Here is a 10,798-nt window from a genome sequence, read left to right as displayed (position 1 = left end):
CAATACTGTAAAGACTTTGGCTTCCGGAGGTATCTCGTACATTATCGTGTTTGGGTTGCTTACTATGGGATCGATTTTGGGTGTTACCTTGTGTGGTAAACCACTGTCATACCTGTCTGTGTCTGTATGTGTATTCCACTAGGTACAGGTCTGGACATGCCTCGGCTGACTCCTCCCACTATTCCAGGTATATAAGTGACTACCTCCCAGTCCCTTAGTATTCTGGACGGGTCGACCACTCGAGACAAGACCTTCATTCTTTAGTTAATAAAAGCCTGATTGTTACTCGCTCAACTTCAGTCTTTTGAGTAATTGATGGCGCATCACCTTGTTTAAAGCGGTATAATCTATCGTCATTCAGTGTGATGCATCTGGCTTTTTAACTGGCCATACCGGACTATTAGTGGTTGACTCAATTTGCTTTATTATACCTGTTTCTTCCAGCGTCTTTACTATTTCTTGGATTGCTTCCTCAGCTTCCTTTTTATAGGGTACTGTTTATGTGCCCTTTATTCTTCTCCTGGTATAGCAATGGGATCCATTTTTAATCTACCACAATCTTGCTTAGTCTTAGCCCAGACTCCCGGGAATAGGCTACAAATTAGTTCCCCAGCATTGGTTTTGTCCCATTGTTGCATCATTTGGGTGGCTGCCGCCACCCGGGCATGTGCTTTAAGACCCAGCCATGGCCTTCCCATCTCATTTTCCCACCTGATTGAATGTTCTCGAGGCCTTAAAACTATTTCTAACACCCTTCGGATATCCATTCCTAGGATTGTTCCTTCCGGGTTGGGGCATACCCAAAATTGCACTGGCACCAATCTTCCCAGCATTTCTACCTCGCTTTGTTTTCCTATCAATTTTCTATCCCCCACTCCACCAATTATTATTGTATTCTTATTTGTGGGTAATTTAATGTCGGTTATCAATACTTTGGCTCCTGTATCTATTAACATTTGGCGCTGCCGGCCCCCTAACCGCCCATTAATATACATTCATGACGCCTCTGTCCCAACTCCGGGGGTTGCCCAGCCTCACTTTGAATGCATCGCTCTCCTCACCAACTGGACTACCTCGCCCTCGCTCCATCCTTGTGAGGGGCTATTCCCTAGGGCTCCAGTTTTCTGCCAAGGGGCTTTTCCTTCCGCACCTCCCCCCTTAGCCCAACACATTTCCCTTGTGTGGCCCTTTCTTCCACAATTCCTGCATTCTTCTGACCTCCTTCCACTTTCTGTTTCCTTTTTCTTAGGGCAATCCTTAACCTGGTGGCCTTCTTTTCCGCATCCGTAGCATTGTCTTCCTGTACCTGATGCGGCCGCCACTCTCCCCTCTTTTTTTGCCCCTCTATCCTTATTTTTATTTTCTATTTCTCCTGCCCACTTAATTACTTTGGCATAATCCTTTCCCACTGGGAGTCCTAATTTCAGAACCTCCTGATGTTCTGGTCCTAATCCTTCTTTTAGAATTCGGAGGAATACTTCATCATCCCGACTTCGGTATGGTCCCAGTCCTGAATATTCTGTACTTGTCATTCACATATTTCACAACTGACTCCCCTTTCTCCTGTCTTCAGCTTAAAATTATTCCCCAGTTATTATCTCCTTCACCCAGTTTCTCTTTTACCTGAGCCATAAAGTGCCTAATGCGGTTTGACCTTTCTCCCTGATCACTTTTCGTCCATATCCCATCCCTATAGTCTCCGGGCAGTTGCTCCAAATATGTCCCTGGTAATTTTGCTCTTACCATAACGTGGACATCTTTCTCATGGAGGTTATGGACCATTATCATCTGTTCCAGTTTTTTCCAAAATTCCGTATTAGCACGTGTGGGTTTCAGTTCTGGCAATTGATCCAGAACCATTTGTAACTCCATGGGGTTAAAAGGCCTATGATCTTCCACCATTCTGGTGGTTTCAGTAGGTTTTGTGTCTGCGCCTGCCTCGGCTGGTGGTGGAGTTTTTACTGTCACATGCCGACGACGGACTGGGGCAACCCTAGCTTCTTCTATTGCCTCCTTTTCTTCCTGACTATATTTGAATTCTTCTAATGAGGGATAGGCAGGGGGCTGACCTAGAGGTAATTCCGGGTTGCGTTCAACCACCCAGGACCATTTATCCTCAGGGTCTCCTGTATTAATGGCCTCCAATAAATGCTGTGCCATACTTTTTACTTGGGCTGCCTCTACCTGCTTCTTTAATAATTCTACCTGCCGTGTTAACTGCTGTATTTGTTCTTTCAGTTGTTTTTCTAGGTCTTCCTTATCCTTCATTGTTTTATGTAGGTCCTTACACCTCTCTTTCCATTTTTGTTTCTTTTCTCCCCTTCTTTTCCCTATGGCTAAACATACTACTATCACTTTTTCTTCTTTATTTCCTTTTTCTGCCTGCCACCATTGTTCTTGATATAGCTCTTTAGCGTTTTCATCAAACCCATGTTTTTCCATTTTCTTTAACATTCCCATGTTTTTCCACAAGTACCTCATCGGGGGTTTTACATCTTACTCCTTCTTTCAGTGGCTTCAGTTGCTTACGTGCCTCTGGCACTGTTACCTTTGCGGTCGCCATCCCTCTTTCTTGGGTTTCGACTGGCTTCACAATCCCATGATCACGGCTTACGTTCACTATGCCCTTTTAACCCCTGGCCATCACGTGGGGCTACTGTCATCTTAATTTCGGCTCAGGCTGGGTGTCTGAGATATGCCCTGTCACCCGATCTTTTCGATCAACCAGCTTCTGCCCAACTTTCTTTCCTGCTTATGGCTTCCGCCTATCTGGTGTCCCTATTTTAGTTACAGTTCCTCGTAACTTTTACAACGGTCCTTTTCACCCATCAGTCACTCCCTCTAAGAGTACCTGACACTCATGCATGCACTTCCCCGTAAGTCAGTTTTTCTGCTTCCCTTTTCCCACCAGTTGTCTTTATGCTGTAAAGCACATTCTGGACTCCTCCCTTATTTTCAGATTCTTTTGATCTCAAGTGGCGGTGTTCCATTAATGGACTGCTTGGGTTTCCCCCGATGTTCCCGGAGCCACTGGCAGGTCCTGCCAACTACGCCAAGTTGTTACGGGGAGCCGTGGGTGCCCGTATGTCACGCAACACAAAAGCCCACTCAGAATCTGGAAAGCACCTTCAACACAATTTTATTACAAGTTAACAGGGGAACACCTATCCGTGGACTTTGCCTTTTATACAGTTTTTGCTCTAAGTCGTGGCTTACATCAGAAAGTTGGCTTTGGTGCAAATTCTTGCGACCCGTGTGCACATTCTAACTGTTTCCATTAGTCTTAGGACCCCATACGTTATCTTCACCTCATTCCTTAATTAGTAACTAATGGTTTGTTTACCTTACACAATTCGTAACTGAGAGTTTGACCATTTGACCACATTTCAACATACTTCCGTCTGGGACATGTACAAAACACTCTTTGTATGGTTGGATGCATTCTCAGTTACTTAATTCCCTTATTTTTAGCTAATGAGCCCCTTTCTCCCTTTTAACCCTTTCAGTAAAGCTCCATCTATATTGCCCCACCAAACACACCCAGGGCAGATACAGCACGGGTTAGATACAGAGTTAAGCTCCCTCTACACTGACCCATCAAAAACTCCCAGTGCAGGTACAGCACAGATGAGATACAGAGTAAAGCTCCTTCTACACTGTACCATCAAACACTCCCAGAGCAGGTACAGCACAGGTCAGCTACAGAGTAAAGCTCCCTCAACACTGTCCCATCAAATACTCCCAGGGCAGGTACAGCACAGGTTAGTGTAGTGTATGTACCTTTAAGAGGAACTATGTTTTTTTGAAGCCCCTGTGTACTGTAGTACCGGTAGTGACCACTCGGGTATATAAGCCTGTATAGCGTCTTGTATAGTTAGATCACCTCCAGACTTTGTTCAGTAAACACTTGTTAAATCAACTCCTGCATTCCGTGTCTCCATTAACACACAGATTCAACAGTTAGATTGAGAGAAAAGCTCCCTCTACACTGTCCCGCCAAACACTACCAGGGCAGGTAGAGCATGGGTTAGATACAGAGTAAAGTTCCCTCTGCACTGTTCCATCTACACTCCCAGGGCTTGTCCAGCACTGGTTAGATAAAGAGTAAAGCTCGCTCTACACTGTCCCATCAAACACTGCTAGGGCAGGTACAGCATGGGTTAGATACAGAGTAAAGCTCCCTCGACACATTCCCATCAAACACTACCAGGGCAGGTGCTGCCCGGGTTCGATACAGAGTAAATCTCCATCTACACGGCCCCATCAAACACTCACAGAGCAGGAACAGCACGGGATAGATACGGAGTAAAGCTCCATTTACACTGTCTATTCAAGCACTCCCAGGGCAGGTACAGCATGCGTTAGATACAGAGTACAGCTCCCTCAACACTGTCCCATAAAAAATTCCAAGTCCAGGTACAGCACGGGTTAGACACAGTGTAAAGCTCCCTCTGCACTGATCCATGAAACAATCCCAGGGCAGGTACAGCACGGCATAGATACAGAGTAAAGCTCCCTCCACACTGTCCCATCAAACAGTCCCAAGGCAGGTACAGCACGGTTTAGATGCAGTGCAAAGCTCCATCTAGACTGCCCCATCAAACACTCACAGGAGAGGTACAGCACGGGTTAGATACAGAGTAAATCTCCCTCTACACTGTGCCATCAAACACTCCCAGGGCACGTATGGCATGTGGTAGATACAGAGTAAAACTCCCTCGACACTATCTCATCAAGCATTTCCATTGCAGGTCCAAAACGGTGTTAGATACAAAGTAAACCCCCCTCTACACTGTCCCATTAAACACTCCCAGGGCAGGTACAGCACGGGTTAGATACTGAGTAAAGCTCCATCTACACTGTCCCATCAAACACTCCCAGGGCAGGAACATCACATGTTTGATACAGAGTAAATCACGATCTACACAATCGCGTTAGACTCTCCTAGGGCAGGTACAGCACGGGTTAGATACAGAGTAAAGCTCCCTCTACACTCTCCCATCAAACACTTCCAGGGCAGGTAAAGCACGGGTTAGATGCAAAGTAAACCTCCCTCTACACTGTCCCATCAAACACTCCTAGGGCAGGTACAGCACGGGTTAGATACAGAGTAAAGCTCCCTCTACACTCTCCCATCAAACACTTCCAGGGCAGGTAAAGCACGGGTTAGATGCAAAGTAAACCTCCCTCTACACTCTCCCATTAAACACTCCCAGGGCAGGTACAGCACGGGATAGATACAGAATAAAACACCCGCTACATTGTCAAATCAAACACTCCCAGGGCAGGTACAGCACGGGTTAGATACAGAGTAAAGCTCACTCTACACTGTACCATGAAACACTCCCAGGGCAGGAACAGCACGGGTTTGATACAGAGTAAAGCTACCGCCACACAATCGCGTCAAACTGTCCTCGGGCAGGTGCAGCACGAGTTAGATACAGAGTAACGCTCCCTCTACGCTGTCCCATCAAACACTCCCGGGGCAGGTACAGCAAATGGTAGTTAAAGAGTAAATCTCCATCTACATTGTCCCATCTCATACTCCCAGTGCAGTTACAGCACTGGTTAGGTACATAGCAAAGCTCCCTCTACACTGTCCCATCAAACACTCCCAGGGCAGGTACAGCACGGGTTAGATACAGAGTTAAGCTCCCTCTACACTGACCCATCAAACACTCCCAGGGCAGGTACAGCACGGGTTCGATACAGAGTAAAGCTCCCTCTACACTGACCCCACAAACACTCCCAGGGCAGGTGCATACGCTGGTTAGATACAGAGTAAAGCTACATCTACACTGTCCAATCAAAAACTCCCAAGGCGTGTTTGCAGGCTGACATGGCTGCACGATGTCACAAGGACACTCTGTATTACGACACCGACAATGGGACACACACAAAATGACACACAGGAATCCGGAAAGGGTGTTTCTGGCCACACAAATGGAGGGACAGAGAAAGACACTGAAGAAACCAAAGAGAGAGAGAGAGAGACAGACAGAGCGATTAACACGAGGCAGAGACAGAGACTGAGGGAAAACCGAGACTGCGAGAGAAACAGAGAGGGAGGTAGACAGCCAGGGAAACGGAGACTGAGATGAAGAGAGAGACTTGCATGAAGGTGCGTTCTGCTGTGCAAAGAAATTCCCTGTAGTGTAAAGATGTTCCCTGTTATATAAAATTGTTCCCTCCTGTGTAAAGATGATCGCTGCTGATTACAGATTTTCCCTGTTGTTTAGAGATTTTGTCTGCTTTGTAAAGATGCCCGCTATTGAGTAATGTGTTTCCTGTTGTGTAAAGGTTCTCCGTGTTGTGTAACGGGGTTCCGTTTTGTGTGAAGGTATTGCCTGTTGTGTAAAGGCCAAGAGCACCATCTGGTGCTGGCGACCCGGCGCTGCAGGAATGCGTTGAGAGAAAGGGTAAGGCCAAGTTTGCAGCATTTGCAGCTTATGTTGGTGCGAATAAAGTGTTTTGAAAGTTGTGTTGCAGGTTCTTGTGTTTTTTGCAAGAAGGAAGTTGCTGTAAGTAAAGCATAAATTGTGATAACAAAACCTGACGCACTGAGCCTGAAATTTATCATAATTTAAGAGAAGAGAACAATAGGAAAAATTTGCCCTCCTAATCACAACTTCCCCAGACTAATGGTATGAAAAACACATCTGACTCTCATCCTGAAGTCAGAGTCCAGATCCCCTCCTCACCCTTTTCGTTTGCAGAATGGATCTTCTCTTAACCATGTCTTAATGTAACTTTCGCTGTCTGGATAGGTTCGATTGACAAAAAGATACTGGTGTTAAATTAATTGGATTGCAGCACAGGAACAAATGGGAGGTGCTGTTGAACCGGCAAGTTTGGAAGGGCGAACGGGGAAACGACGGAGAGATGGTGGGTGCGAGAGTGACAGCAACGGGGGGCGCGGTCGATAGATTGCAAGAAATGGAAGAAAGAGTAAACGTGGTGCACATCTGAATAAGTGAGAGGCAGCAGGTGTGGGGACGAGTGAGTGAACGGTCTGAATTCAGTTGGTTGGGTGACGGTGTTTGTAGTGTTCGGTGCGGGGTTCGGGCCAATTATGGAGCAGAGGAAATTCTGCGATTCGGATCAGCCTGTCAATAGCAACTGAAGGAAAAGGTGACCCAAAACCGGCATGCCTGCCTGGTTTACTGCTGGTGGTGAAGCGACGAAATTTATAAATGTCGCAATATCTGGCAGCGGTGGGATTCGAACCCACGCCCCCGAAGAGACTGGAGCCTTAATCCAGCGCCTTAGACCGCTCGGCCACGCTACCACGTCAGTGCGCTAAGGAATCTGAAACTAGTGACTGGTGATTGAAATGTGGCCTGGTCTTGTAAATAGCAGGGGAAACGAAAGGAAATTAAATTCGTGGACGGCAAACTCACTTCTGATGCAACCCACTATATCAGAAGCAGCTACGTGTTCACAAGGCAACGCTAATAAATAAAAGTTTGCTGCAACACACCCGTTGTAAATTTCATTCAAAATTTATCCCTGTTGTGTGTTGCAAGCAGGAAGTTGGTGTAAGTAAAGTGTGATAAAATTAAGTGCGTTGGATTGGGGTAGCAATAGAGCATTTTATTGTTGGTGTATATAAGAATGCAACTAGCAGAAGAAGGCTTACGATCAATCGACCTCTGGGTTATGGGACCAGCACGCTTCCGCTGCTACACTCTGCTGTCGGTTAGCAAACAATCCCGGCTGGTGCTTAGGTTCCGATGCCCCACAGTGCTGTGTGTTAGCGAGACAAATTTCAGCATCCAGCCTGTGTTGAAAACTATAGCATGGCCCTGAAACCGCCCAGAGACCCGGACCCCGCAGCACCCGTGTTTGCAGGCTGACATGGCTGCACGATGTCACAAGGACACTCTGTATTACGACACCGACAATGGGACACACACAAAATGACACACAGGAATCCGGAAAGGGTGTTTCTGGCCACACAAATGGAGGGACAGAGAAAGACACTGAAGAAACCAAAGAGAGAGAGAGACAGACAGAGCGATTAACACGAGGCAGAGACAGAGACTGAGGGAAAACCGAGACTGCGAGAGAAACAGAGAGGGAGGTAGACAGCCCGGGAAACGGAGACTGAGATGAAGCGAGAGACTTGCATGAAGGTGCGTTCTGCTGTGCAAAGAAATTCCCTGTAGTGTAAAGATGTTCCCTGTTATATAAAATTGTTCCCTCCTGTGTAAAGATGATCGCTGCTGATTATAGATTTTCCCTGTTGTTTAGAGATTTTGTCTGTTTTGTAAAGATGTCCGCTATTGAGTAATGTGTTTCCTGTTGTGTAAAGGTTCTCCGTGTTGTGTAACGGGGTTCCGTTTTGTGTGAAGGTATTGCCTGTTGTGTAAAGGCCAAGAGCACCATCTGGTGCTGGCGACCCGGCGCTGCAGGAATGCGTTGAGAGAAAGGGTAAGGCCAAGGCTGCTCCAAGTTTGCAGCATTTGCAGCTTATGTTGGTGCGAATAAAGTGTTTTGAAAGTTGTGTTGCAGGTTCTTGTGTTTTTTGCAAGAAGAAAGTTGCTGTAAGTAAAGCATAAATTGTGATAACAAAACCTGACGCACTGAGCCTGAAATTTATCATAATTTAAGAGAAGAGAACAATAGGAAAAATTTGCCCTCCTAATCACAACTTCCCCAGACTAATGGTATGAAAAACACATCTGACTCTCATCCTGAAGTCAGAGTCCAGATCCCCTCCCCACCCTTTTCGTTTGCAGAATGGACCTTCTCTTAACCATGTCTTAATGTAACTTTCGCTGTCTGGATAGGTTCGATTGACAAAAAGATACTGGTGTTAAATTAATTGGATTGCAGCACAGGAACAAATGGGAGGTGCTGTTCAACCGGCAAGTTTGGAAGGGCGAACGGGGAAACGACGGAGAGATGGTGGGTGCGAGAGTGACAGCAATGGGGGGGGGGGGGGGGGGGCGGTCGATAGATTGCAAGAAATGGAAGAAAGAGTAAACGTGGTGTACATCTGAATAAGTGAGAGGCAGCAGGTGTGGGGACGAGTGAGTGAACGGGCTGAATTCAGTTGGTTGGGTGACGGTGTTTGTAGTGTTCGGTGCGGGGTTCGGGCCAATTATGGAGCAGAGGAAATTCTGCGATTCGGATCAGCCTGTCAATAGCAAGTGAAGGAAAAGGTGACCCAAAACCGGCATGCCTGCCTGGTTTACTGCTGGTGGTGAAGCGACGAAATTTATAAATGCCGCAATATCTGGCAGCGGTGGGATTCGAACCCACGCCCCCGAAGAGACTGGAGCCTTAATCCAGCGCCTTAGACCGCTCGGCCACGCTACCACGTCAGTGCGCTAAGGAATCTGAAACTAGTGACTGGTGATTGAAATGTGGCCTGGTCTTGTAAATAGCAGGGGAAACGAAAGGAAATTAAATTCGTGGACGGCAAACTCACTTCTGATGCAACCCACTATATCAGAAGCAGCTACGTGTTCACAAGGCAACGCTAATAAATAAAAGTTTGCTGCAACACACCCGTTGTAAATTTCATTCAAAATTTATCCCTGTTGTGTGTTGCAAGCAGGAAGTTGGTGTAAGTAAAGTGTGATAAAATTAAGTGCGTTGGATTGGGGTAGCAATAGAGCATTTTATTGTTGGTGTATATAAGAATGCAACTAGCAGAAGAAGGCTTACGATCAATCGACCTCTGGGTTATGGGACCAGCACGCTTCCGCTGCTACACTCTGCTGTCGGTTAGCAAACAATCCCGGCTGGTGCTTAGGTTCCGATGCCCCACAGTGCTGTGTGTTAGCGAGACAAATTTCAGCATCCAGCCTGTGTTGAAAACTATAGCATGGCCCTGAAACCGCCCAGAGACCCGGACCCCGCAGCACCCGTGTTTGCAGGCTGACATGGCTGCACGATGTCACAAGGACACTCTGTATTACGACACCGACAATGGGACACACACAAAATGACACACAGGAATCCGGAAAGGGTGTTTCTGGCCACACAAATGGAGGGACAGAGAAAGACACTGAAGAAACCAAAGAGAGAGAGAGACAGACAGAGCGATTAACACGAGGCAGAGACAGAGACTGAGGGAAAACCGAGACTGCGAGAGAAACAGAGAGGGAGGTAGACAGCCCGGGAAACGGAGACTGAGATGAAGCGAGAGACTTGCATGAAGGTGCGTTCTGCTGTGCAAAGAAATTCCCTGTAGTGTAAAGATGTTCCCTGTTATATAAAATTGTTCCCTCCTGTGTAAAGATGATCGCTGCTGATTATAGATTTTCCCTGTTGTTTAGAGATTTTGTCTGTTTTGTAAAGATGTCCGCTATTGAGTAATGTGTTTCCTGTTGTGTAAAGGTTCTCCGTGTTGTGTAACGGGGTTCCGTTTTGTGTGAAGGTATTGCCTGTTGTGTAAAGGCCAAGAGCACCATCTGGTGCTGGCGACCCGGCGCTGCAGGAATGCGTTGAGAGAAAGGGTAAGGCCAAGGCTGCTCCAAGTTTGCAGCATTTGCAGCTTATGTTGGTGCGAATAAAGTGTTTTGAAAGTTGTGTTGCAGGTTCTTGTGTTTTTTGCAAGAAGAAAGTTGCTGTAAGTAAAGCATAAATTGTGATAACAAAACCTGACGCACTGAGCCTGAAATTTATCATAATTTAAGAGAAGAGAACAATAGGAAAAATTTGCCCTCCTAATCACAACTTCCCCAGACTAATGGTATGAAAAACACATCTGACTCTCATCCTGAAGTCAGAGTCCAGATCCCCTCCCCACCCTTTTCGTTTGCAGAATGGATCTTCTCTTAACCAT

The 10,798-nt window shown here is 46.6% G+C and overlaps 2 non-coding genes across 2 annotated transcripts; both read right to left on the bottom strand.

Annotated features, from left to right (window-relative positions):
- Positions 1-7,206: 7,206 nt before the first annotated feature.
- trnal-aag (transfer RNA leucine (anticodon AAG)) lies at positions 7,207-7,288 on the bottom strand. The gene has a single exon. It is a non-coding gene; the product is annotated as a tRNA-Leu (tRNA).
- Positions 7,289-9,242: 1,954 nt separating this feature from the next.
- trnal-aag (transfer RNA leucine (anticodon AAG)) lies at positions 9,243-9,324 on the bottom strand. The gene has a single exon. It is a non-coding gene; the product is annotated as a tRNA-Leu (tRNA).
- Between the last annotated feature and the right edge of the window lie 1,474 nt (positions 9,325-10,798).

The sequence above is a fragment of the Somniosus microcephalus genome, unplaced genomic scaffold, assembly GCF_052327205.1.
Source record: "Somniosus microcephalus isolate GS21.2 unplaced genomic scaffold, FLI_Smic_1.0 unresolved_chr9, whole genome shotgun sequence".
Classification (NCBI taxonomy): domain Eukaryota; kingdom Metazoa; phylum Chordata; class Chondrichthyes; order Squaliformes; family Somniosidae; genus Somniosus; species Somniosus microcephalus.
Note: the sequence above shows the minus strand (reverse complement) of the source record. Positions and strands in the feature narration are given on the sequence as shown.